The sequence below is a fragment of the Anser brachyrhynchus genome, assembly GCF_964034855.1.
Source record: "Anser brachyrhynchus genome assembly, chromosome: W".
Lineage (NCBI taxonomy): Eukaryota > Metazoa > Chordata > Aves > Anseriformes > Anatidae > Anser > Anser brachyrhynchus.
In genome coordinates, this window is record NC_137704.1 from 25,459,953 (window position 1) to 25,487,409 (window position 27,457).

At 48.4% G+C, this 27,457-nt stretch overlaps 1 long non-coding RNA gene across 7 annotated transcripts; it reads left to right on the forward strand.

Moving 5' to 3' along the window:
• The first annotated feature begins 4,406 nt into the window (after window positions 1-4,406).
• LOC308184688 lies at window positions 4,407-27,457 on the forward strand. Of its 7 annotated transcripts, none has more exons than XR_013942810.1 (17): window positions 4,408-4,773; window positions 5,513-5,710; window positions 7,970-8,433; window positions 8,582-9,630; window positions 10,252-10,397; window positions 10,805-10,990; window positions 12,114-12,212; window positions 12,626-12,776; window positions 13,055-13,557; window positions 13,852-13,926; window positions 16,215-16,328; window positions 16,936-17,031; window positions 17,817-18,411; window positions 20,400-20,493; window positions 21,642-23,632; window positions 23,722-24,423; window positions 24,740-27,456. It is a non-coding gene; the product is annotated as an uncharacterized lncRNA (long non-coding RNA). The 7 variants fall into 7 exon arrangements; XR_013942812.1 differs by lacking the exon at window positions 12,626-12,776 and having other exon boundaries at window positions 4,412-4,773; window positions 17,817-17,976; window positions 18,280-18,411; window positions 24,740-27,405; XR_013942813.1 differs by lacking the exon at window positions 12,626-12,776 and having other exon boundaries at window positions 4,412-4,773; window positions 17,817-17,951; window positions 18,280-18,411; window positions 24,740-27,405.

Sequence of the window (27,457 nt, forward strand, 5' to 3'; positions counted from 1 at the left end):
AGCAGCCAGGGAGTTTCCTGGCACCGAGGGAACTGCCTGCTTCTGTCTGGTCTGGAAGATGAATTTTAACCTCCTCGCATTTCCTAGGAGGGTACCTCAAATGCCAGGCCGTACTTTGTTAAGTCTCCCTCATTCTTGCTTGGCGATGCAGTTTCAGATTTTAGGAGGAATCAAGCATTTCCACGCCTGGACATGAGGCTACGTCTGCGTTGTCTCAGCGGGACTGAGGACAAACCACTGGGGCGCCAGGAAATAGGATGGATTCCTAACCATCACAATGGCAAGTAGACAAGATGATCTGAAGCCGCTCTTGTTTTATTATAAGTTGACATAGAGCAGACGGTACACCCGCTGTGGACGTATCTTTTGGGAAGCAGGGTGCGTGGTGAGGATTTCCCACACCCAGAGGGGCTGAGCCAAGACCCTACCATGCCGTGGGTAACCCCCTGGTTATTGGAAGCAGTTAGGAAGCCAAGCTATAGGAATATGCTTAAATTGGGCATGATATAAACTTAGGGGCAGTTTCTCTGCCAGAACTCATGTGAAACGTAAATACAGATAGCCCGGACCCATTCTCCACTTGATTGGGTTTGAAGGAGAAGGGAGGGACCGGCCTTTAGTGCTGTATTTTTGTATGTATTTTTTTTTTCCTGTTCAAGTTTGTGTTTCTCTCCATCTGCCTCCCTTCCCCTGCGTGACAGGACTGCTCAGGCTGGGCGTGGGAGGGAGCCACAAACTCAGCTCATCGCCTCCTCCACCTTTCTTGACATGTGTAAAGTTTTGTTCATTTTTGTTTGTTAGGTCTGGAGACAAGCCTTGCGGAAAGTCAGCGCTGGGGCTTTAGCTCCACATCGTCCTACTCTGCCTTTCCTGGGACGCAGATGTCCTTGGGTTTCAAACCTGAAGAGGGGGGAAGATTCGTCCTAGCCAGGCGTGAAGATCCCACAGGATTGTTCTGGTAGGTCTGGTTCACCCAGGGCAGAACCCGAGAAAGCAGCTGGGCTCTATCCAAAGGGCAGGGATTCACTTTCAGATATTTTTCAGATTAAAGCGGCACATACATTTAAAATGAAACAGGGTCTACAGAAATTCACTGCTTGAAATACTGTGTTGTCCTGAATCTCAGCTCAACGATTGTGGTGCTCGGATGGGAAAGATCGCTGTCAAAAGAGAAAACACCCTGCCAGGAGAGAAAGGGGGTGCCCAGACATGGACTGAAGACCCCGTAAAGCCAGCGCTGCTTGTGCACCACTGCGAGCAGGCGAGGAGCTGTGGGCTCCTTGCTCCTTACCTGGAAACTGAGGGTGTGACTGTCCCAAGGCCAGAGAGCAGGTTGATGTGGGAACAGGAAAACAAACTATAGCTGTTGTCCTTTCACCACTGGGCAACAACTTTTCCACCTCAGCTCTTCCCACTGTCAAATTACGGGCTTGTAGGAACCTTTCCTCCATGTGCATTTTGGGGAGGAACTAAAGAGAACTGAGTCTTTACATATTGCAGAGCCAGAGAAGCAACTCACTGGGTTTTGCCTTGCTCCTTTTCTCTTTTAGCTGTCAAGTCATGCTAACCCCTGACAAATTTTCCTTTATTCCTATGAAGCTGGTTTATTGTCTATATGCATTTTATTTTTGACGTTGCAAAATATCTTTACTGCACTGTCTTTCTCTCCTGGGTTGCAGCACAGCGTTGGCATTATGATTCCCACACCAGGGACGCTGCTTTGGCTCAAAGGTTGACTTGTGGAGGGTCTATTTTATTTTAGAGTGCTTCTGATATGAGTGTAGCGACAATATAGTATATTTTAAAGCCATTTGGTCTTCCCAGATGCTCAAGCCTGTTAATTGTGTATATTTTAGATATATCTGCTAACAGCTAAATGGAGTTTGGGCATTGCACAATTTCTTTGAAGCATATTTTCCCGGCAGCCTGCAAGAGTACGTGTGTGTTTCTGGTTTAGCTTTTTTAAGCTAAAAGCTCATCTAGAATTGGACTTCGGCTTTTACAGAAATGGCTTTTCACATTTTTGTAGCTGAGGGTCACTTAAAACCACTAGCAAAGCCCCAGACTTCACTGAGGCTGAGTGGTCCTTCTCCGGGTCCTTCTCCTTTCCATCCTCCCCTCTTTTTCATCTCAGCCATGTTTAGACTGATGCTTTCCCTCCAACCTTCCTCCCTCCTCCTTTGGTTTCTCCAAAGACCAAATCTGCCCCAAAGAGCTGAGGTGGAGGAAGAGGCACAGAAGAGCAGAAGGATGCTGCAGGATGCCCTGCTAAGAGGTCATTTAGCTCCTGAAAGGAGAAAACTCATGCCCTCCTGTGCCAATCAGATAAGAAGGAAAATCAAATTAAAAAGGATGTCTTATCAAGTTTTGTAAAAGCAGATAAAAACAATCTAATTCTGAAGGTAAGTGCCAAGTGCTGCCTGTGATTCACCATCCTAGCACCAAGAAATGGGGATGAGTAACAGTCTTGTAGCTCCGGATTGGAGCTGGCTTTAAGGTGTTTTCTATAACTCTGCTTTTAAACAAATTGTGTTTGGAACATATTTCTTCAAATATTGATTGTTATGTGTCTTGCAGTGGGAGAGAAGAAAATCCACTTCAAAAACCCTCTTTAAGCTGGTCAGTTCATAGTTTGCCGTCTAGTGAATAGGCCTAGAGCTGCTTAGCTGTGTATCCTAGGTGTTGGATTGCTAACAGTCGGTGGAGAGTTTCTTTTAGCTCTTCACAAGTATGGTTCCTGTGGTCATTATGGGATGTGGGCAGGCTTAATAATAATCCGAAGGGAGTAGGGCCAGACTGCAACTGCGGTGTGGGAGGATACTCGATCCGGCCGAGCCCCGTGAGGAGGAGGAAGGTCAGTGTCTGTAGGATGCCGGGCTGAGGAGATACACTAGTGGTCTTGCTCCAAAGCGTGGCTTACAGCACCCTACGTGTTGGCTCTGGGAGTCCAAAGGGTGCTGGGGGGGGGGGCAGTAAATGCCTCCCCATCGTGGTGCCGCTGCCTGGCTGCACGTGGGCAGCTCTCCGGGGGAATCCTCCCCGTCCTGGCACGAGGACAGCTTTTTCCTGCGGTGAGGTCCTAGGGGGTAGAGAGCGATTCCTAAAGCCTTTGACCGAAAACAGTTTTCACTGGTAGCAGTGGCAATGCTTACGAAGAAGAAAACAAACAAGAAGCTCCACCTGTCAGATGCTCACCAGTTTCACCCGAATGCGCTACAGAAATTATGGACGTTTCATCCCTGAGAAAACATTACCCTTGTAGTGCAGCCAAGGTCACCGGCTTGCACGAACTGACTGTCATGTCAGCTCTGGGCAGGGGGGTGACGTGGTCTTAAGCACCTGACTTCCCTGATAATCTCTGCATTTCTCCTTCACGCCTGAGCGTGTCTTGCCCTTTTGCACTGCCTCCCCTCCACCTCCCCGTCATTGCTCAGATCTGCACGGTGCCTTGTTGTCCTTTTTTTTTGTGTGTGTGTGTGTGTGTGTGTGTGCAGATGATATGGCTGCACAGGCCAAACCCTGGGCAGAGGCTGTGCACATGAGGATAAATATAAATGATCTGGCTAGAAACGCGCACAAGGATTTAGAAAAGCTTGGCTCTGATTTTGCTTTGCCACAGCTGCTTTTGATGCTCCAACTCTCGCTGTGCCTTTGCTGTCATCTTGTACAAAGGTGACAATAACACTCCTCTGCACGTCTAGCTTTCCCCTGCCTTGACCCGGTGATGCTTGCAGCTGGAAGGGTGATGCTTTTTACTCTAACCAAGTTTACCTCTTGGCAAAACCTCTGGTGGGACCAGCACAAACACACACACAGACCCTCACCAGGGTGCAGAGAGCTGCTCAGCGTCGTGGCTGACCCGTCTGGGTTTACTCAGCAGCCCCTCTGCAGGGGAGGGCGAACCCTTCCTGCCTGTAGCATCAAACCAAAGAGTGAAAAATTGCGTTTTCATGTACAACTTAACCTTTCCTCACACCATGGTGAGATCTGGGCCACCTCTATCTTTCTCTAATTCTGGTAGACAGGAGGCACAGGGGGAAAGGAGCTTCCCTTTCTTTCAGGAGGATGCTTGCGATGTGTTACAGCTGAGGCTTTGTCACGCAGCACCCTTCATCAGCATGGCACCAAAGGACATGCTGAGGCACCCAGGACCGTGTTGGAGGGCTTTGTGCAGGGATTACATGGCACAGGGAGCCCCGTGACTGCCCCTTGTCCGTGTGCCACTGGGGGTGACTGCCCCCTGAAGCCACAGGGCTGTTTTCCAACCTTAAAAGCAGCCTCTCACAGGGACAGGCGAGCCACCGACAAAAGCCAAGCTCCTGGGCAAGGTGAGGATACATCCCAGCTGCTTGGCAGTTTTCCCCCGTTATATTTTATTACGGACAGAAGCGGACTAAAATAAGATAGACTTTCCTAGTTATCATTAAGAGGTGATAATTTGCAGCCTAAGTGTGTTGCCATGGAGATGTGAGAAGCCCCCAAAGAGGGACGCCGGGGAGTTATGGCCTAATCCTGAGGTGATTTTCAATAGCACCAGCTGTCCCGGGGCTGAAAGGCATGGCAAATTACACCATTATTGGAGGGAAATAGGGAGGCTAAGCTAATTATTTGCGGGCTTTAGACACAGGTGTTCATAAAAGCGGGGCCGTGTGCTCCTCATCAAGGCCGGCTGGGGAGGGGGAGGCCCGGCGGGAGGCCCTGGCTCTCATTTCAATCACAAAGGGCGGCCATGGGCACGCTGCCGCCATGCTGCGCGCGGGGCCTTCGCCACAGGTAACCGCGCCTCGCAGGCGGCGCTCGCCCCTCGTCGTGGCCTCCTTTCCTGGGGTTTTCCACAAAAATGGTGTCGGGAAATGGTGCTTTTGGGGTTTGCTGCAGTATGTTGGTTATACTTGTTGTTTTGGCTTAGTGGTTCCGTGCTTCGGGTTTTAAAGGACGCTTCTGAAGCCTAGAAGCGAATTTAAAAGAACAGTTTTGGATTTGGTAAAGCTTCGTTTAAATATTTTGGGGCTGCAACAGGCTGCAATATTTAAATGTGTGTTTGGGAACCCCACAAATCAAAATTTTGTAAGCTTGGGTCTATTCTGTTAAAGAAGTGAAATGTTAATTTTGTCCAAACTGAGCGTATTACTTAACACTTAAATAACCATAAAAGTGTTTTCAACTGTCCTTTGCCTTCAAAAAGAAATCTTTGAGATAAATAACCTATGTTAATTTAAAAAAATGTTTTAGCAAGTAAGAGCTAAATTCTTTTTGGTTAATAGCCAGATGAGCTTTCTGCTTATTATGGTTCTAATGAGTGTTTCCCGAAAAAACGCAGCCATCTAAAGATACTTCGAGAGAAATATGTAGTCCCTTGGGTCATCTTGGTGGATAAAATCTGTACCTTACTCAATGCCTGGCCACAAATCCCTGGTGGCACAGGGCTTGGACTCTGTATTTTGGAATCTGAATTCCCTAAACCTGGTGGTTGGACTCTTTGTTACCAGAGGATCCTTTTTTTTTTTTTCAGGTGTTGTTCCAGGGCACCTGTGCTACGTGGGGCGTGCGTCAGGAATAAACACCGATTCTTGTTGGCATAGACCGAAGAACATCTACTGGAGAGCACAGCGTGGGCAATTTGCTCTGTCTTGTAGTATGCTGGGTAAATGTACCGTCTCTCTTGGTTGCAGCCTTCAGGAGCATAGCAAAAATGACTAACCGCTCCCTGGTACGTGCTTTAAAGCCTAAAAAAAAGTTTTGGGCTATGTTACATCTTTTTTTTATAAGATAACTTTATCAGAATGTTGAATTTTTTCTTTTGGGAAGAACGCTATGTGATCATGCGAAGGTACATTGGGTTTGTATTGTAAGTTAAATCCACAGGGTATTTTGTTTCATCTTGTTACTGTCTCTCAGAATAACACTGCAGAATTGATGTGAGGTCGTGTGTCTCTCCCCAAGGTTAAAAGCTGAATTTACTAGCACAACCTATGATCTTCTCTAATGCATCTTTGGAGGGATGAATTCAATATCGATTTGATGATAGTTTATTCAAATCATCGGTTGAGACCACAATTTTCGTACGGTTTGGATTTCTATGGCCCTTTAAAAAACAAATGTCAAAGTATCATAAAAAAGTTCACGCTCAATAGTTCTGAATAGCAGGGTGCAGGCTTACGTGGCCAATTACTTGTCTTTCAAATAATAATACCCTAATGGATTCATTACCTTGCTGTCGTGGTATAATGAAGAAGTAAGAACAGTTTTCATTTTTATGCACAGTGTAACAAATATATTCATGATGCACTGAGATTACTACTGGTAACTGTAAGCATTTACTATACACTCGTGTGCCTCCAGCATTTAGTAAGTAGCCTTTTAGCATTCCCAGCAGCCTGTTTTGTAACTCCCCAGCTTAACACCATTGCTAGTGGTAGAGAGGGTGGCTCCTATTTATGAAGTGAGGGAGACATCTCGGTCTCTGAACAGCATTGGGTGTCTGTGCAGCACTGAACATAGTTGTAAGAGCGGGTTTCTGCCAACTACCAGTTGTAACTAGGATTTCCCACATCCTTAGAACTGAAAATAACGTGGAAATTCCCTCTCAGCCTCCAGACAAGCCTAGCTGGGCCAAACTTCTGTAAATATTCCTGAGCTGCGTTTTTGGGAAGGCTGTGAGGGAGAGAAGATGGTGTCTATGGGTCACTGATGGCCAGGTGTGCCTGGTGCATCAGGGATCACAAGCAGAAGAAACTTGGTATTTGTGTATGCCATGGTTTGGAGACCCGTCCAGAGAAATCTTAGCTTCTACTTTTTCTCCCTCTCTTTTAATTTTGCTCTGTGTATTATTGGCTCAGTGCATTTTATTAAAACAAAACCATTTGAAACAATTAAGCAGGAACACAGTGTGACATGAACAGAGGGAAGCCTCTGAAAAGCTACCTCACGTGGCTTCTCGTGGAGTTCATCGGGACGGAGGCTGCGGTGTGAAGCCAAGTTCTTCACCACGGTGCTGCTTCGCTCGCACACAGCAGAAGGGGCAGGATGGGGAGGGAGCAGGGAGCCCATATCCAGGGACGGCTACTCCCTGGGTGCTAGCCAGCAGCTGAAGTCACCAGTTGTGGATCAGCACAAGAGAAGAGGGTTTAAAAAAAAAAAATAAAAAAATAAAAGCTTTGTGTGAATGAGGAACTGTGCTTGGGGCTGGTGCATCCCCAGGGCCTCATCCCCAGCGGCCCCAGGCCAAGCTGCCTCATCTGTGCTAGGGTCCTGCCTCCCAGTTCTGCTCTGTGCCCAGCTGGCCTTCAGCTGCAGCCCCCGTGGATCAGAAAGGTCCCGATGACAAATTTCTTTGCAAAGTGCAAATCCAGCCACGGGAACTACTTTATGAGCTCATCAGCGCGGTGCGAGCTGCTGGCTTGGCGCTGAAGTGCCTGGGGAGAAATGAGGGGTTTCCTTTGAAACCAAAGGCCCTATTTAAACCCAATTCATTGTGCTGTTATTGTCGTTGCTCCCTATTATCGGGCCTTCTGCTGATTGCTTTCGGCCTGATAAGCAATTATTGTTTAAAATGAGCCGTGAGACAGCATGCGAGTGATGAACAGCGTTTGCAGGTAGATGGCAAAGCCACAGTGCGGGGCAGCGGTTAGCGTTTTATTTGTCTTTACTTAAATGTGAATAGTTAATACTAATCAGGGGAGCATTCTGTGTGTATACGCACTTTCAGTTCATTACTTCCCTGGGCACAGCACAGTTCTGTTACCGTTTAAAGAATTAAGTAGTGTTGCTGATGTTTTTTTTTAATCACTTTCTTCCCTCTGAGGGCGTATCTGAAAGGCACTGCTTTCTGTTTTTTGTGTTTCATCCTGATCTGAAAGGAGAAATCCTGTACGATGGGACTCTGCAGCTGTGCAGGGCATGCACTTGCTCATACCTCTACAAGGAAAACTTCTCTCTTATTTATTTTTTATTTATTTTTCTTCATTAGGTAAAGGCAATGCAGAACAGCAATAAGGACCGTGAGATTTGTGTGCTAAGTGCCATTTTGGGCCCAGGGAAGAAGTGAGGAAACAGTCGCCGAGCACTAAGAAACAGAATTATGGTGATAATAGAAGGCAAATAAACCTAAAACCAAGGAAACACATGGGATGGCGACAGCAAAAGAGCAGGTGGTTGGAGGCTCCTGGCTTTTGATTGTGGCTCTGACACTCTGTATGATTTTTCTGTGAAGTACTTGACCTCCTCCTGCCTAGTTAACCCAGCTGGAAAATTGGGGAAAGAAAGCAGGAACCCCGCAGAAACTCGGATGCCACATCTGATCTGAAGCCTCCTGGGAAAAGGGCTTTGCAAAAACCGTGGTGAGGTTGTGACGAAACGCAGAGCAGCGGTTTCCGAACGTGCAGCCTCGCCGGCCGTGGATGCTACGTCGAAGTCACTGCTTTGCTCTAACGTGTAAGGATTTCCTTCCCTCCCGAAGGCTGAGCCTCTCTGGGTTTGGTTTTAACGTGGAGGAAGTGTATGCCCTTGATCCCGTGGCACGTGTTTCTCGCCGTTGTGCCTGACACGAGGTTGATTTCTCTTTTTTCTTTCAAATTTACAGGTTGACGACAGCCGCTTTCTGTAATTCACCGTGAGCAAACATCTACCCCCGACCAGCTGCTGCCGCCGTTAATCGAGGCTGCCGTGTCCGTGCAGCCACGTGCGTGCGTGCGCATATCCCCAGGGACCAGAAAATAACGCCAGCTAAACCACAGTCACTATCCCAGCCCCGCACCCTGTCTTAAACCACTCCCTGATAATAATGTTACTTCATCTCGGACCATTTAATCCCATTTATGGTTTTAAATGGGAAGAGCTAGTTAAAACCCCGGCGTTCTCATTCGGTGGGTGCAAAGTTTGCCAGACGTGGCGTGGTGCTGACAAAAAGCCATCGCTGCTCCCGCTGAAACCCCAGCACGTCTGCACGGCTCGGGGCCACGGGGCTTTTTGTCCCTTCCCGTGCTAGTAATAACGCCGTACCTAATTTGTCCCCAGTTGGCTTTCACCTGCAGCCTCGTTGACGCGAGAGCTCAGAATGAAGTTGTGGCCTCCATTAAAAATAAAGGGCTCTCGTGATAAATGAGGTGGCGACAACTTGAGCGGCGAAATGCTTTGAAACAAGCCCTTGGCCGGCTTCGAATAACCGTAGGAAGTGGGATGCTCGTGGCAGGGCGCCTCCTTTGCAATTTGCAAAGGGACAAGGACATTTGAATGCCAGGAAATGGGAGCATCCAAAAAAACAAAGCGATGGTGCAATTTAGGCTGAAACCTCTGGAATTGGCGAACAAACAGAGTGGAAGGCTCTTAAGAATACAGATGGCTCCTAATTTTCCCTGGCTACCGCGAGGGTCTGAAGGATGTGTTTTTGTCTAGCAGCCCAATGCTCATTCCCAATACCAAGTCTTGATTATTTTTCAAAGTAGTTCAAAGCTGCGATCTGTGGGATGGGGTCCTCTTGGGGAATCGTCCTGGGGCTGGCAAGGTGGCCGTGGGCCGAGCTTCGGACAGCGGTGTCGCAGCCTGCTTCTGGACCACAACGGCGGAAAGGATTGTCCTGCGGTGTGAGAATCAACCCGAAACGTTTGGGAATAGAAGGACAGCCTCTTAGGGGTAAGGAACAAAGGGGAATGGCTTTTTTTAAGTCGTTAAAAAAAAAAAAAAAAAGGAACACAACACAACTCGGTAAGAACATTCACAGAGAAGAGCCGAAGAGGTCTTTGTTTACAAAACTAAATGAGCGCTTGTGGAATTTCATTGCAGGATTTCCCCAGCTCTAGCCGTGGCTGACCTGCAGGTTCACAACAGTCATCCCGCAGTCAAAACATGTTTATCTAGCGCTGAACTCCCTGGTCTCGCTCGCTGGGTATGCCGGAGCTCCCCATAGCGAATTATTAATCATTTTGCGGCGTAGCTTTGCTCTGAGAACTTCCCTGTGCCGGGAGCTGCGGTTTATACGTTGCGACGCGCGGAAACGATTTAGGGTTTTCTATTTTCTCGTACCACCGTGTCACCCTGCTACCTCCCACGTTTTGCGGAGCGTGCTTGAGACCATCTGTGAAATTCCCTCCCGTCCCGATAGCTGCGCTGATCTGGGCTTGGGAGGCCCGACAGCCTAATTGAAACGACAAAGGAAAAGGAACAAATAGGTGACGGTTTTCAGTCCTCGTGTTGTGTTAATGATGGCAAATGTTACGCAAGGCCTCCTCTTTTAATGATCTCTCTTATTTTTAGTTGAACTGGTGAAATAAGTGTGCGGTCAGCAGAAGGTCCTGGCCAGCGCAGGTTTGCATCGTGGTATGGGGAAACTTGGAGCAAGCGGGAACGAACCGTTATGGCAGCCGAAGGCAAGATTTCCTCCTGCCTGCAGAAGCTAAAAGGCAAGAGAATGTTTGGCTGTCATCGATATATCAACGTTTTGCTGTTTTGTCTTTCTTTTTTAACGCGAGGGCAGCGAGTTCAGGAGAAAAGAATTACTTGAGCGGCATACGTTTGAGATTACTCATGAGATGAACTCACTGGTTCGCTTTACAAAAATCGTATTGTAATTGCATGTAATTTCATCAATCTTCAGCTGATTGCCAAAACTCTTCAGCCTAATGTGCTGCAGACTGGATTTTAATGACTACTTAAGCAGGAGTGACTTAGGCTTTTGAGAAAGGTTTTTTTTTTTTTTTTGGGAAAAAAATAATCAATCTGTGTACTGACCAGCTGCAGATTATGATTCGGGTTTTGTTTCTGTGCACCTCAAAATGAGTACGCTTTGGTGCTTGTGTTTTGGACGTAGGTACAGAGCTTTCCCTGGGGATCAGCCCGCGTGCTGACGTGCTAACGCAGGAGGATTCGGCAGCTGGAGCCTCTGAAGGTTTCATGCTTGAGGGCCAGGGGCCTGATCCTGCCGCTGTCTCACCCAGGAGCTGGTGTTTTCCAGAGGATGAAGGTGGCTTCTCGCTAGCGAGAAATGGGATGAAAGGTTTGGCTCGTCTCCTCCGCTTCTCCCACCCCCTAAAGTTCTGCTGTTCGCTCTCCCTCTGTAACAGAGCAAGGCAGGCATTTCTAGAGCATGATTCGCCGCTTTTTGGCGGCTTATAAATCATCCAGGCTGCTAGTTAGGCTGGCTACCTATGGTGTAGATCATGGCACTAGCGGCAGAAATCTATAGGGTTCCCTAGGGTCCCTTCAGAGTCGGCGGAGAGCTTGTTAATATAATAGCAGACCATCTAGAAAGGGTCAAATGAATCACTCCCTACAAGTGCCTGCTTCTCTCCGCTGACTGAGAAATAAATGTGGAGATGTCAGAAGCAGAAAGCTGCTCTGCAGCTGCCTGGATGTCTCCGCCGCACGCAGCGGGGTGGAATTCCCGGCTCTGCGGGGCCACCTCGCTCTTCCTCCCCTGGGTGCCCATCTCCCTGGCGCAAGGGGCCCTACAAAAGCGATGGACGAGGTGGCCACCGGGAGCAAATAAATGGATAGCTTTGTGCATGAAGTGGGGCTGCCTCAGACACGTTGGTCTGGTCCCTGTTGCTGCCGCCGCGTTCGATGGGAAAACTGCTTAAAACTCGTCTTTTTCGGGAGCTTTCTCCCACTTAGGGTGTGAATCGTGATTTAAGACTGCAAGATCTCATTGGAGCGCCCCGTTTCAGGACCTACAGCTTACAGAAGCCTTGATTCGGGCACCCGAGGTGCTCTGCGATACCGGGGTATTTCAAACAACCGTCTCGCAGCTCAGGCTACACCCCAAAATAAGGGGGATTTTTTCAGCTTCATCTCTCTGCTTGGTGAAGCTGAGCCGTTCACAGCCTCCAGCCTCCTTGGCCGCTGTAAAACTAAATAATATCCGTGAAGAGCTCGGATAGTGTAGCCACGAGCACGGCATAAAAGCTGTGAGGAAACTAATAATCCTGTCTGCGGGGTATTTAATAAAAACGGAGAAAATGCTATAAATGGGAGCATTGCAACTCCAACACATAACAGACAGCGATAAACTGTGCTTCAGCCTAGAAACATCTCTCTCTTTTTATATTGCTTAATAACTGTGTGAGACATGGACAACTTGTGCTTATCACTACATATTTTACCGTCTTTTTTTTTTTCAGGGGGAGCGAGCCCAACCACAAACGCACGCGTGCATCCATCAGCGTTAAGCGTTCCTTGTTTTTAACCTCCATCAGCTTGAGGATTACAGCGTCCAAAAGGTCAGCTATAAGGCACTTGGGGGGCTTCACCCACAGCCCGCGGCCCGATTTTGGGAGGTGCTGGAGGGAGAAAGGCAGCAGAAGGTGGCTCTTGGGGTGAGGGAGCTGCTCGGAGCAGCACGGGGCGGTGAAAAGGGAACAGCGCTGACTGGCTTGTTTGGGGATGGCTGTCTCAGGTGGTGTTAGTGCCCCTGGGGAAACGCATCTCGCCCACAGATGTATTTTAACAGGAGGGGAATCAGCCACTTAACCTGCCACGCCGGCTCCTTTGTTATCTGGAGGGGGCTTGGCCTCCCCGAAAAGCTCCGCAATGCGGCTATCACGGAAGAGGTGGCTTTCAGTCACTCCTGGAGGCTCAGGAAAATTCATTGGAAATCCATAGCTACTAATCGAGCGCTTGGCTTGTGTGAAAGGGTCCTGGTCGCCAAGCTGGTGAGCTCTCCGAGGCTCTGGAAGCGGTGCTGAGCCGTGGCAGCTCCGATGGAGAGCGCTCCTGACTGTGTGGGTGCCGCCTGGGGCGGGAGAGCTTTGCTGACCTCCCCTCAGCAGGCAGTGGAGATGAAGGTGGGACTTGCTTGCTCCTTGCCACCCCTGTTTTTCTGCAGAGGGAGTGATTCAGAAATGGCCGGAGTCGTGGCAGAGGGAGGGGAGGACGAGCAGAGGAGGCTGGAAGGAAGCTGAACGCTGTGGGGTTGCACAGGGTGTGAACTGGGGCTTGGGCAGGTTCCCCTGCTGGTAAATGTGCTTAGCCATGGTGAGCTTATTAAGACCCAACCGAAGATGTAGGGTATTTGGCTCATTATAATCAAATCTCGTTGATTTCCATCCCTGTTTAATTACAGGAAAATGCACGCCAGGCTCCGTTTCCCTGAAGGCAGCGGCGCTGGCTCCCTGGCAAACCCCCACCTATAGCTCCAGGAGGCTTCTGCCCCTGCACCATCTTCCTGCTGAGGTTTGCTCACCCCAGGCACCCTGGAGGACAGCAAGGGATGCTCGGACGCGTTCGAGCAGAGGTGGTGACGCCGTGCCCTGTGGCCACCCCACAGCCCTGAGCTCGGGCACCCCCTGCCCCAGCTTGGCAGCGGGGGCAGGACCTTCCTGAGGTGTCCTGGTGGATCTGCGGGGCGCGGGCTGAGAAAGCTGCTGGCGCCGGTGCTCTGCACGCTGCATCCCAGGAGGGCAGCTGTGCTTAAGGGAATATGGATTAAATATTCATATACTTCAGGCGCATGCCTCATGTCGACCAGGAGCCTAGGAGCCTCAGCTTTCAGTTTGGTTGTCAGAAAAGATAGGCTTCACCTTCCAGAGAACCTGCCTTTCTCCATGGTCCCCGTATAGGCTTGGTGTACGTACATATATATATCTAAAACATATAAATTACATCACTGTATGTATATATATGTAGTGTTGTATTGTGCCTGGCTGGATTGGAGTTAATTTTTTTTTCAGAGCAGACTGCATGGTGCTGTGTAAGGTTTTTTTTAAATATATAATGTGTGTGTGTGTATAAATATATATATATATGTAATCCTTAAATAGATTTGTAAATCCTTCCGCTACTCTGAAAACTCGTCGTGTAACCAGATTGCTTCACTACGGCCAAAAAAGGAGAAAATAACCCAAATAATATTTGTTTTAGGATACGGTTCTTTGAAGTGGTGGCAGAGGTGAGATGAGCAAGGAGGTAGGACGTGTCGTGCCCCGGTGTCGTGCGGTGAGACCATTTTTTGAGGTGCCACAGCCTAGATGCTTTGTTTCTGTGCTTTCTCCTTAGCTTAAAGCTTCGTGAATTTGTATGCGCCAGCCCCTGCTTCCCTGCTGTCCCTGCCGCAGCTGGCTCACCCTCCTGGCTCGATCACCCCAACAATCCCAGCTGCTCCTCCCTCCTCTGGCACACTTCTGGGTGAACGAGGCAAGGTTTGGCATTGGTGACCATACGCCAGCCTTCCCGTTGTCAGATCCAATTTCTCAAATCTTTTCCACGCTCCTCCTTTACAAAATGACCTTAGAGAGCTTCAAAAGTAAAGCTAGGAGGCAGAGGACTTTGCTTCAGTCCCCCAGCCTGATGTGGAGGCTGACCCATAATACTATTTCGTAACATCTACAAAATAAACTGGAGAGCAGAGATCTTGGCCTCTCTTGGAGGAGAGGTTTTTGAGCTCCCTTCCTTATGCATCACAGCATTTGGTGCTTGTCAAATGAGAGTCATTGCTTTAGTCTTTGAGAAGTGGGGAGGTGAAGGAAGAAAGGAGCCATAAAGCAACAGAATGGAGAGGAGGAAAAAAAGGGAGGGAAAGGATAAAGTCAGCGTTAGATGTGTTTAGAGCATGTTTTTCACAAGTGCCATAAAACTCCGACTAAATGCAGTATCTTGAAAGTGCTTTTATGGGTCACGACAAAAGTTTGGCAGTTAAAGCGAACGCTATTGCTACATCGTGCTTTACATTACCCACGTTGGGCCAATTTTCTGCTTTGCTTTCCGATTTAATTACGGACCCGTGAATGGGGGAGGTCTGTCAGCGTCGGTGGTGCTCCCCTGGCGCAAAGCTGTCTCCTGTTTCTAAATGACCCGGAGCTGCAGCCTCCTGTCTTAGCTGCAATCGGTTATAACCCGAGTGTTTTTATATGATAAGGCTCTGCTAAATTGATCATGATCTGGGATAAAGAGTGAGTGGGTTGTTCATTTTTTTTTCCCCCACCCCACCCCTTTTAAATCTGCAGGTAGCGGAGAAATCATTCTCGAATGTGGAAGTTAAAAAAAAAAAAAAAAGAAAAGAAAAGCGAAGGCAACTCAAAACTGAAGAAGAAGAAAGCCTTGACAAAAGTGGTAATAAGAGCTGTCTCGCTCCCAAAAGTGAGAAAGTAAAGGTTAGGCTGGAGTCACGGCGGCTGGCTGCCCTTCCTGACCCTGTGCGCGGCTTGGAAAAATCCTCACGTGGCCGGGCTCTGCAGTGCAGCTGTCACTCCCGGGGCTTCCTCTGCCCTGGCGGAGATGGAGCTGGGTGCGAGGCGAGTGGCTCGGGCTCGGCAGCTGCTCCTGGGGACGGTGTTGGGGTTGTTCAGCGTCCCCCCGAGTCACCACAACCCCGTCTCTTCCACCTCCTGCACGTACGGCGCCTCCGACCTCGGTTAGCTGGGCTGTACCCGGCCCCACAAACAGGGTGCAAAATAAGGAGCTGGTAATGCACCTGCCGAAAATATGATTTTTTTTTTTTTGCTTGCTTAGCTGTGAACTGCTTGAAACAAGAGCAACCGATGCGCACAGCACTTGGGTTATTTTCAGCGTAAGCACCTGCAAATGCATGCGTGGTGATATAGGGACTGTGCCTGGGACTGCCTGCCCTCCGGCAGGATGTCACGGCTTTTGTCTCGGAGTATTTACTTCCAGTACTTCGTGTCTGGATTCATTTTAGACTCGTATTCACCTTGTGGTGGAAGTCAAACCTGTAATGCTATTTTTAGACGCTCATGCCCGGTGCCATGAGCTAGACTTGTTGTAAATGCTTGCAAGGATGGATACGCCTTCCCTTTTAAGATGTCCTGGGCAAGAGGCGTTTGCTGCAAGGTCGTGTGTCTTAAATTTAACTCTCCCTTCTGTCCCTCTGCACGTGTAGAAATTTTGCTTAGGGGGGTGAAGACAGCGCGCGCTTTCTCATCAGTAGTATAATCATATTTTTGGGGGGGAATTACTTTTGCAATTCTCTCTCATTCTGTTTTGCTGTAGTAAAGCCAGCTGAGATGAAGAACGAGATCGAGTTCGACAAATAGTCAAGCACTCCATTACGATACAAATGTAAAAAAAAAAAAAAAAAGATGCTTTAAATCGCTGAAGGAACAAGAGTTTTTAACATCTGAAATAGGAAAAAAAGAAAAGAACAATTTTCAGGAATAATGTAGCACTTAAAACGGTTATCTTTGGATATGACGGTAGTTAGCATTAAAGTGATGTTTTGCATTTTTAAGACGCTGTACAAATATTTACTGATTTCTCAACACCGTCAGGAGGAAGATAGGGGCTGAGAAATGTGACATTCGTGCTGGATCTCCACGGGCTCCGGAGTTTCTCTTGCGAATGCAAACGAGAAGCGCTTTGGCCAAGTACTGGGATGAGGCCCGGTAAGGATTTAGGCACGCAAGGTGGGTGCCATGGTGCTGGTGGCTCAGACACCAGACCACGCAGGCAACAAGGGGACCAAAAAGCTTCTGGGAGCAGGGGCTCCGCGCTCAGGACCTGCTGTGGCCATCTCAAATCCATCTCAAATCCACACGGGGGTACCTGGCCTGAAGCACCGTGCTCCTCCGCCCCTAGAAGCACGCGGGGCTGAGCGCCGCCTGCCCTGAGCAGAGCTGGCAGGCCGAGGCTTGGATTTAGCAGGCAGGAAGGTTATTTTTTTGGAAACATTGAAGAACTGAGGGCTTTATAGTGTAGTGCTAGCCTCGGGTAAATCCCTGGTGTGAGGCAGGGATGGGACGTGGGGCATCGAGGCCCTGACCATGGCTTTGCACCCGTGGGATGTTATCATCCCTAGCCCGGTGCCATACGGCTACGAAAACCCTTCAGCAGTGTCGTGAAGATCCTTCGAAGCGTGACATGTTGCAGAGTGCCACGTGGCAGCGTGCTGCGACACCCCGTTATAATAAAGAAGTAAAAGCAGCCATGAGCAGTCCCTAATCGTAGCCGATGTGCTTAATCAGTAACTTTTTGTCTTCCCCCTGAGTGAAGCAGAGGCTGCTGCAGGAGCTGGAAGGGCTTGGGAAGCTGTTGCAGCTCGTGACCGGGTAATGATGACAGCAACGTGCAGCAGAAAGTTTATTTAGGGTAGGTAAAAATCTCCCTGAAGGAACTTAGCTCTCTGTATATTTTTATGGAGGTGTATGACAACTTGACTTTGCAGGAATCTCTACATAATAATAAAACCAGAAATTATGTTGCTTACCCTGAGCTGAATTGTCCCATACATTGTCAGGTGGGGTAAATGTTTTCAGGCTGCTATAATTTTCGGGATATTCTATTTATTGCTGCAATTATTGCTTCACCGTTAACCGCAATTTGGCTTGGGGTTTTGTTGCCAGCTACTTGCTTTGTTTAAACACCAGAAAATGTATTCCGTAAAAAAAACCCTGCGTATTTCAAAGCACTTGCTTGCAAATTTGACAACACTTAGGATGCTGAAACGCCTTTCTTTCTCCTCCTCTCTCTTGTCTTGACCTGTTTACGAGGAGAAAACACTCGACCTTCCCAAGCTCTCTGAATTCATCCGATGACCTTGTCCCGCAGCATGGGGAAGGCTCGCGTCTCCCTTTGGGACCCGTGCAGCCGCTATCAAAGCCGAATTTGGGCTCGTACCTGGACTTCGCAGGGTGGCTGCTCTCGGGGGTTTGTCCCGTGGCACCACAGGTGGCCGCGGCCATCTCGGGCGCATTGCCCGGCACCCTGTGCCCAGCAGTCCCGGCCGAGCAGTCACAAACCCCACAGATATTTAGGATGTGGCAGCGACCAGCCTCGCTGCAGGGCAGAGGCTTCCCCAGGTGTGCCGCAGCACCCTGCGCCCCTTTGCGTAGTCTGTGTGTGCTGATATAGTTTTTTTTTTCCCTGATCCTCAGATGTTTGTGCCTGGGGAGGGGGACATTTGTAACCCCCTCAGGAGCTCTGGAAGCCTCTAATCAAGAGCTATTGTCGGCGCAGACCAACTCGATTTACATCATTTCCTGGCCCCGGCTTTGTGCTTTCCTTGTGCCGTGAGTTTACAAACGCAGCCTGGAGGTTAGCGCGACCTTCCTGCCCGCCTGGCCAACGTGCTGCTCCTCTCCTGTGGGGGGCTTGGGGGGGACCTTGCTTCCCTCGTGGCCTCTCCCCACGGTGGGGACGATGCTCTGCACCCGGTGCTGTGCCCTCCACGAAGGGTTGTGCCCCCCCGGGGTCCAGCACGGTGCTGAACAGCAAAATCAGCAGGTTGAGGTCGGGCCTGCGGGCACGGCTCGTTGTCTTGTTCAAAGCTTTTCTTCTCAGTGCTCTGTCAGTGTAACTGGTGTTACTTTTTCATCCGAAGGTGTTTTATTTCCACAGCATTCCTTTACGGCAGGGTAGAGACATCTTCATGCCGTAACGAAGCGTTTCAGACGGGGAAGCTACCGTTAGCACGAAAATACTGCACGCTGTTGGCATCGAGCGCGCTACTCCCACCGCTTTCTGAATCTCGTAAGTCAGCCTGCAGATCCCTAGGAAGTCCGTGCACATGTGGAAATATTGAAATATAGAAATAGCGCACGTTTTCCATAAGCACGGGGCAGCACCGGCCAGATAGACTGCACTGAAATCTCATGTTTTTAGTATTCCTTGCTGAATAAATAAAGTAGATCGCCCATGAAGGATGGCTGTTTTCTTCCATGCGTGAGAAGACCTTACTCAAATATTAACGAGGATAATATTTAACCTTCAAGGGTGAGCTACACTCTACGTATGCGCGATCCCATATTGCCACACCTTGAGCTTCGTGTAACAGCCAGACTCCTTCGAGGCACTCCCAAGTATGTCCCGTATCTATTTGCCTCTTGCTTCATAAGATAATAAATAACGATGTCGGGGGGGGGGTTAAAGAGTCTTCGTAAGCGCTGCTCCGAATCGATGAATCAGTAGCTATCGATTACCAGCGTCTTCTATTAATTTCATTATGATGTCGAAAGGGGCAATCCATAGCAATTAAGCAAAAAGTCGTCCGATGGCTCGTGGTAATTGAATTTGTAAATTTACGAGCTTCTGTTCATTTACTCCAAATGCGAGTAATTAATATTTGATGCGACCGTTCTGGAAATGAGCATTCTTTGGGGGATTTCTAATTGGGGCAGACAAACCTGTTTCTGCAGGAACCCCCGGCGCTGAGGAGCGCTGATAATTTGCAAATAAAGAGGAGGAACTTGTGATTAAGCTTCCCCTGCGTGGTATCGGCCGTGCACACGCAGAAAAACAAATAGACCAATTACCGATTTCCAAAGGTTTCCCCGTTACTGTAAACACTTCCCTAGCTTTCTTTGCGTTTTTCATAGGCTGGAGTTGATTTTAGTATCGCGCTTCAGCTGTTAATAATCTAAAAAAGCCATCTCTTTGGGAGAGGACGCCGTCTGATTTCCAATGCAAAACCAGCTCCACCTTCGAAATGAGGTAGGAAGGTGGGAAGAACAGTTTTTTTTTTCAGTGCTCGATGGACTGTCCCGTGATAAATAGGGGGACATATATTTCCAGCATCGATTGCAGCTCCCTGCAGTCATGCTGATCGCGGGGAGAGATGTTCCACCATTTGGAGTAATTATTCCTTTGGATTATGCCATAAATACGCCCGCTAGGTGAGGAAGGCACAGCAGCATCTCTCTCGGAGCTTTCAAAACCCTTCCCGATTTCGGCTTTCCTTGGGGAAGGCAATAACCGGTATCGAGACAAATGCAGGCATTATCGGGCAAAATTAAGGTATCCATCACCAGGCGGCGGATCTCCGCGTCTCGGCGGCGGCCCGGGGAAATGTGATTTTTGGTGCTCTGCATTCCGTGTGGTGTCTGTAACGCTCTCACAGCCCGTTTGTTTGCCGTCCCTGCCGCGTCATCCTTCTTCCTTAGAGCGTGTGGCTGATAGCGGCAAGCTGGGCTGGGGTCAGCCCAGTCGGCCCTTTCCACCACTGGGTGCTCAGACTCAAGCCCCTCACTGTCCCCCTTCTGTTATCTGTCCAGTGACTTTGCTTTGCTCTCTGAGCCTTCCTCTCTGATGTATAATGAGAGAAACTCCTTTCGTTCCTACTATTGAGAGTGTTTTCTAATTCCCTAATAATTTCGTTCACGTTCCTTTTCCAAGCTTCTCTTCCGAGTTATGGCTTCGGGAGCTGCCTACAACATCAAAGCAGTGCTCCAGCCAGCTCCTCTTCACGGTTTTTCCAGTGCACGCCCCAAACCAGCATTAGCCTGGTGGGGCACGAGGTTGCAGCGCTCGTTCCTACTCAGCTGATGGTTTCCTGCATGCCTTTCACTGTGTCCTGGCAGCTTTGGCCACGCTGCGACGTGAAATACGTGTTGGCAACAAGGCACAGCTTACCAAATGATTGCGATTAACTGCTGTTTACCTCTTCTATTGCTCTCTTGTTTCTGATGGTACTGGAAACTAGAGTTCCTGGCTCTTCAATTTTAGTTATTTATTTTTTCCAGATCTCCAGACTGCTGCACAGTACTTTCCTGGGTATGGCCGTTGTGGAGCTGCAGGAGGAAGGCGCCTGCTTTGCTGGAACATTTCCTATCTCAGGTATGCCTTTAATCCATTTAGCATGACCTAAACTGATTTTTTTTCAGTGTGTATGTTGTACTACTTACCTAATCAGCCGTCATACGCTGCAAAATGAAACATTTTAGAAGGCTGCTGTCACCTACAAACAGACCTGCTGGCAAGGTACTCTGCAAAACAAACCCTAGTTTCTCCAAACTCCTGCTGACAGGCATTAATAAAAGATGAAATTAGGGTAATATGGTGTAATCTTTCATAGCTGATGTTTCTCCATTCCAAAAATAATCATGATGATGCTGTGTATTTCATCCTCTGATAGCCATATGTCTGCTGGCTCGTTCCCAGGTGTGGGATGTGAGCATTTGTTGAACACTACTGCCTTCTTCTATTATCAATTCTACCACTCGTGTTCAGTAATGGGCTATACTAATATGGATAAATCCACTAAATGGATTCATTTGCTAGAAAGATGTAGGTGGTGTCTTTGAAAAGAATAACATCCCAGATTGTTTCAATTACATCGATCACAGACTTCTTTTCATTGTCCTTTTGCTTCCCTTATCTGTACTCTACAGTTCCTAGATTCTGTCACGTATTAATTACCATTAGCTTCCCCTTGAGTTTTTAAATGATAATTAAAAACGTTTGCTTTGGTTGCTTTCCCTTTAAGGAAGACCGGCATCTCTATTTTTGTTTTATGATAGCGTTGTTTTCCCCCTTCTGTTAAACTGATTTGTTGGGCATCTGGTTTTTATAAAATAAACGCGTAAGATAATAGAGAATGCTTGGTATGTATGTATTCTCTTTCTCCTTGCTGATTTGGCTTATAATTGTTTTGAGCTCTGAAATTGGCCCTTTCAAAGCTCTGTGTACGTGTAATTACGGCTTAGACCACTCTTCCCTTTCACATAATAAATGTAATCAAGTCCTGATCACTTGCGCTCAAGAAACAGCTGATTTTCAGCTCTGTGGTCAGCTCAGTCTGACTTAGAGAGAGAGAAACCAACACATGACTGTCCTTCTGCTCCCATACCTCCACCATTCCTGCAATATCGGGCTAAGAAGTGCTAATGTAACACCTTTATGTCTTTGAAGGCTTTTTTTCAAGTACTGTACTTGAAGCTTTTTGCTCTGAACGACTCCAATGACTGTACTTTTCTCCCCAATAGGAGCTGTTGTTCCCCATCGCCCGGGGCTTGCGGATGGAGTTTGCTTGGCACTCATGGAAAGTATCAGACTTGGCAATTTTGCGTTGAAGCTGGTATTCGGTGAACGTTTTTATCTTCACCAAGAAAGGCAGCAGACAGAAAACAAAAAGATGAGCGGAAAGCTATCTCCCACATCCAACGCTGCAATCTGGTTTTCTTCCACTTAAGTCTGGGAATGCATAAAAAGAAAAAGGTTTTATTTTGGGGATATGAGGAAGAAACGCGAGGCTTCTCACAAGCCAAGTTGCCAGGTCCAGTTAACTTCCACTGCGCGTGGAACTGAAACTGATGTGTAGATATGAGAAGTTTTTCTGATGGAAGTCGTATGGGGAAATTCTTCTTTGATGTGAGCAGCGTGAGGTAGTCCGGCACAAAACGTAACACGTGTTATCGGCTCTACAGCCAGAAAAATGTTGAAAGATTTGGCTGTGAGTGTACCTTTCCCCAGCAGAAGGGTGCCTGCATAAGCTGCCACCTGTGATCCGCTGTCCAGGTCAAAAGACTTCAAAGCGGCTTTGGGGGAGAATATTTTCTTTTTGCATGTTATGCACACAGAGGCTGAGATTAGCCTAGTCGCAAAACCCTTTTATATCCCCTTCCCTCGGCTTCTCCCTCCCCTTTTCTTTTGAAGACATCTGTTTAAAACTCAGCATTTAGGCCAGCCAGGGGTCTCTTGATTGCACAAGCGTGCTCCTGGCTCTCTGATTCAGCCAATTAAGGGCTCAGCTAGCGAGCATTACCATTTTAATGCTACTTATTGGGTGGCGCAATTTGCTGCACGGGAAGAATAGAGTTCATGCCCTGCTATGTGCAAAGTGGCTTATTTGGCACGTTTGTTGTTAAAGACATCTTTAATTAACGGCAGTTGCAGTATTTGGTTTTCTCTGACGGAGGTGGGGAAGGGAAAATGGAAACAAGCAGCAAACACGGGATTTAATTGTCAAGTTAAACTCTTTATGCTGTTTTGCTTCATATTTATTTTTTTTTTTTACGGTGCTCTTCACCGGAGCATTTTAACCGTGTTGCTGTTTTCTCGTTGCTTGCAGAGGTTCCAGGAAAATATGGGCTCTGATACTGCCCTCCTTAATGGGAGAGTTCATCAGAATTAGTGGCTGAATCGCGTTGGGTTAGGAGAGGTGTAAGCTTTGGAAATAAAAAGGAGTGAAAAAAAAAAAAGCACTTTTTCATTCATTGAATTCAAGACAAAATAACGAGTTGCACTCAAAATGTTCTTACAGGCACAAAGGAACCCCCCTAGATGCAGCATTTTTGAACGTTAGTCTAATAATAAGTCTTAATCTTATCAAAGTGCGACAAAAGGGTATTATCTGTCCCGTTACAAAGATATGCACTTAGAGCTGAAATTATCTAGTTAATGTGGTAAAAAGTTGCTAATAATACAGCCGAAAGGGAGCTGCCCCTCTGAAGGCAGGGCAGGGCCAGGCAGGCTTTGGCGTTGGGCGTGGTTTATTCACAATATCTGTGACCCTATTTCTGCACCGCACATAAAAAAAAAAGCACGGTGTATGTGGGGATTTGGAGGAAAACCCCAGAACTTCTGGGAGCAGAGAGCCAGCTCTCTGCGCTTGGGTGATGTCGGTTAAATGTGAGCCTGAACAAAAACCACGGGTAGTTGGAGTATAACAGCCAGCAAACAAACTCAGCCCGCGTGTGGCTTGGGTCAGAGGTCCCAAAAGCACGACAGCCATAAGTCGAAAGAAATGTGTGGCGTGTTATATATATATATTTTTTTCCCCTGTAAAATATTAGGCTGGCTGTTGGGCCCGTTAATGAGTTGAAAGCGTCTCGCCGAGGTCAGGCTGCCAGCAGGTGCGCGTCAGCAGCTCGCCGTAGGTGCAACGATAATGATTTGTAAGTACAGGAAAAAGCCAGCCCTGCCTGGATGCTGTGCCCTGGAGCAAGGAACCTCGAGAGCAGGGGACAGAGCTCAGGTACCTTGGTAACAGTTGCAAAGGCACAAAAGAGGCTGATTTTTTTTTTAAAGCCCTAAATGTTGCCTGGCTTTCTGCGTGTGTTGCAGTGGTGCTCGAGCGGTCACAGCGCAGGCTGCCGCACGCCTGCGTCCCGTGCTGATGGTGGCACGTTCGGTTTTCCTGCCCTGCTTCTTGTGCCAACATCAGAGCGAGGTAACTGCTGCTGGAGCTGCTTTTGGTGCCTGCGAAGAGCATTTGAGCACTTCCCATGTCTGCAAGCCACAAAACAACCCAATAACCTCCTGGCGGGCTGCTCTTTTTAATTTGGATCCTGCGGTTTTAAGCTGTGCTGTGTAAAATTCTTCAGGGATTCACTCGGAGCTGGCAGTAACCTAAAAGAAATGGTTTAGCTGACGTGCCTCTCGTTTCCCTAAGTTTTTGGTTGTTGGCCTCGTAATGCATTCCTCCAAAAAAAAAGCAAGAGTGGGGGCAAATTTCTGTAAAGAAGGTGCAGTGTTTAAGTGGTTTGCCAGATGTCCTTCCCCAAATCCACCCCCCCAGAGGGCGGTACCCAGTGATGGTGAATTTTGGCTGTTTATGTGATGCAGTGGGAAGCAAGGGGGCAATACTTCAGAGGGCTTGCATGTCTGTGTACCGGGAATCATCTGTGGAAAGAGCATCTGTCAAGCAAAGCCGTGAATCGACGAACTTCCATTTAATTGAGACTGTAAGAAGAAAGAGTGCGAGGGAAGAAAAGCCCCGTGAAGCACCCAGGTGATGCCCAGTCCCTCAGAAACACGGGCACAGAGGTGAGACTTTCAGACAAGTGGGGGGAAAACCGCGGCTCACCATATTCCAGCAATTCATTTACTTTTACAGGACCATTTAAAAAATGGTAGAAAACTGTTTAAAAAATGGTAGAGAACTATTTAAAAAATGGTAGCAGTGAACTACCAGAGCAGAGCTTCATGGAAACCAGCTAATGGCTCCAGAACAACATTAATTTAAGAACAAAACAAAAACACAACTGCTATTCCCTTGGGTTTGTTGTATCTCTTGTTTGGAACATTTCTCAGTAAATTATGACTAATTTGAATCCCTTCCTCTACTTTCTTTACACGTTAGCAAGCGACTGCCTAGCTGAATGAGAGAGAGAGGCTTCTGGAAGTTGGTCAAAAAGGAGTCGTGTCCTTCTGTGGCCCGGACCGCTGCGCTGAGAAGTGGTGGCAGGAGCTCTCGAGGAGGGTTTGGATGTTCAAGACATCAAGGCACAGACCTGACCCAGTCTGCGAGCCAAGTGACCTCCTGCACGGTTAGTCACTGTGCTCCAGGGCTTTTATTTCGGTGCCGGCCAGCATCAAGCGTTTTGCAGCTGAAACCCTTGGAGAAGCCGAGGATTTTCCCCCTCCAGCAAGGGCACCGCAGGGGTTAGTGCCTGCGGGTTTTCCAGGATGCTGCCAGAGGGCTCAGATTCCCAGAGGAAAGCACCCCCGCAGCTGGGAGGTAGGGTGAGCCCTCTGCTAAGCACCACGGGGCTGTCCGCTGCTGGACGAGGGCCGTGGATGCGCTTCCCTCCCGCACACCGAAGCCCCCACCTGAGAGCGGATGGGGTGAGACGTGGGAACGCGGTGTGCCAACCCCATCCCGTGCCTCGAAGTCCGCTAACGGTCAAGGCTGCAGCGGAAATAAATGCCGCCGTATGGCCGAAAGAGGGCCGTAAATCCAAACCGTAAACGTAGGACCGGCTGCCTCAGCGGACAAGTTTGGAGGTTATCTTGTTTGCCGGCCCAAAAAACCTCTCCAAAAACACGCGAGTGCTGTGAGCTGGGGCAGGATCTGCCTTCCGTCGTGCCTCCCTGGGTATCAATCGGTGGCAGAAGGATCTTCCCACGGAAAAAACTGCTGCAGGGGGGCGGCTCTGCCAACTGCCTCGTGGGGCCAGCACGCGTGCACGGGAGGCCGTACGCAGCTATTTCGAGAAACGGCATCTGCACGAGCGAAGGCAGTGCTGGCAGCCTGCTGAAGAGGATTTCTCTGAAGTTTGTGCCGCAGCTTGGTGCTCGTCTTCCAAAAATATGCAGCCCCTTAAAAACGCAAATAGGTACTTAGAGTGTTTTCCCTTTCTTCTACAACCCCAGCGAAGCTTTCAGATATTTTATTTTTTTGCAGAATGCTGTCTACTCGGTTGTTTCCTGCTCTGTAATTATGGTGTTAGTTATTCATCCTACTACTTATACACACACACATAATAAACGTATCTATTTCCCTGTAACACTCTCAGCATTCCTCTTAATTATATCCTCTCTTTCCCAAGCCGTTTGTCCGAAAACGCTGCTGGTGGGGGATTTCAATCCTGCAGGGTCCCTGCGTCTCCTGGAGCATCCGAGGACCCCTCCCTGCAGCCTGGGCGCTTCCTTCAAGAGTCCCAAATCCGTCCCAGAGCAAAGGAAGAGGCCGGGATACGTCTATCGCATGCTTTGCTTTTGGTCCTGCACTCTGATGCACCTCGTCTTCACACCAACAGGGCGGTAAAGGTACCAAAGTGGATGCAAAACCTGCGTTCAGCGTGATACATCCTTCTCAGTTTGTTTTTACTTTCTGCCGTGAACCTTATTTTCTTCTCAGAAGTGCGAACCGAGCACTCGAAGCGTTTTTTCCTTGTAGGGTTTTTAAATATTTAAAGAGCGGCCGCAATAATCGGGCGGTTTGCTAAATAAAAACGGTGTTTGCTTCGCGAGGCCGTGGGATCTGCTGCTGGAGGCTTTTAAGGATGGGTTAGGCACACGCTGAATGGGATTTCGCGCTAGCTGAGGAAATTGAAATGCATTTAATGGCTGGCTCTGTTTGCTAGGATTCGTGATAAGCAGCTATCTTCAGAAATTGTAAGTGGAGAGGGAAATCCCGGAGGACTAGGGAAAAGCGATGTACGCTTGTTCTTAACTGTCCTCACCGTTAAAAAGTTTTTCCTGGCGTGTGATCTAAATCTTGCATCTCCAGGTCTGTTACTTAAGCCTGTTACTTTATATTCTATCTGCAGAGACCAGGGGAAAGAGGCCGAGCCCCTCTTCCTGTGCATCAGCATTTTCCACGTTTGGAGAGTTACGATGTTTCTCGGCAGATTTCCCTCTCCTGGAATAAACTACCTCGGTTCTCCCGCGCTTTGGTTACGGGCTGCATCTTCTAGATCTCCGTTCGTTGCTGACTTTTTCAGCTGTCTTAGTCATCATGCCCCAATTTAAGCTATTTCACTGTTATTCACTCTTTTCATAGCCGCAGAAACCAACTCCTGTTTGGCCGGTGACCTGCTTGGATCCTTTTCTGGAGAGCCCTTCTTTCTGGAGATCCCTTGGATCCTTTTCTGGAGAGCAGGTATCCAGTTTCTCATTCCTTATCCCGTTATCGCAACTCTTTGTTGTTACCCGTGTGTTGTACTCCCATTGCCATTTTGAGTTGCATCCCATTTCTTTTTCAGCCCTCTTAATGCGACCTGACAAAGTCCTTTTGATTTCAAACCCCGCTCTGCAAAAAAGACTCGCAGCTCCGCGTCGCTTGGCTTATTATTCACGTTTTAATAAGAAGGCTCCTGATTTAATTACTGCAGGCATTAATGAAAGCGGGAGCCGGCTCTGCAGAAGGGGCCCCCCACCTGATCCACGGTTCTGAGTTGGAGCCGGACTAGTGCCTGCCTTGTCCTTATCAATCCGATGGGAATCCCTTGTGGAAGCTTAGTGGTAGTCTGGGTCCTCGATTCCTCTCCTTGCAGGACTTTTCCTTCCCCCCATTACTCCTGACTTTGTTTCAGCTGCGAGGTTGACAAGTCGCTGGTGGCCAAACCAATGCTTA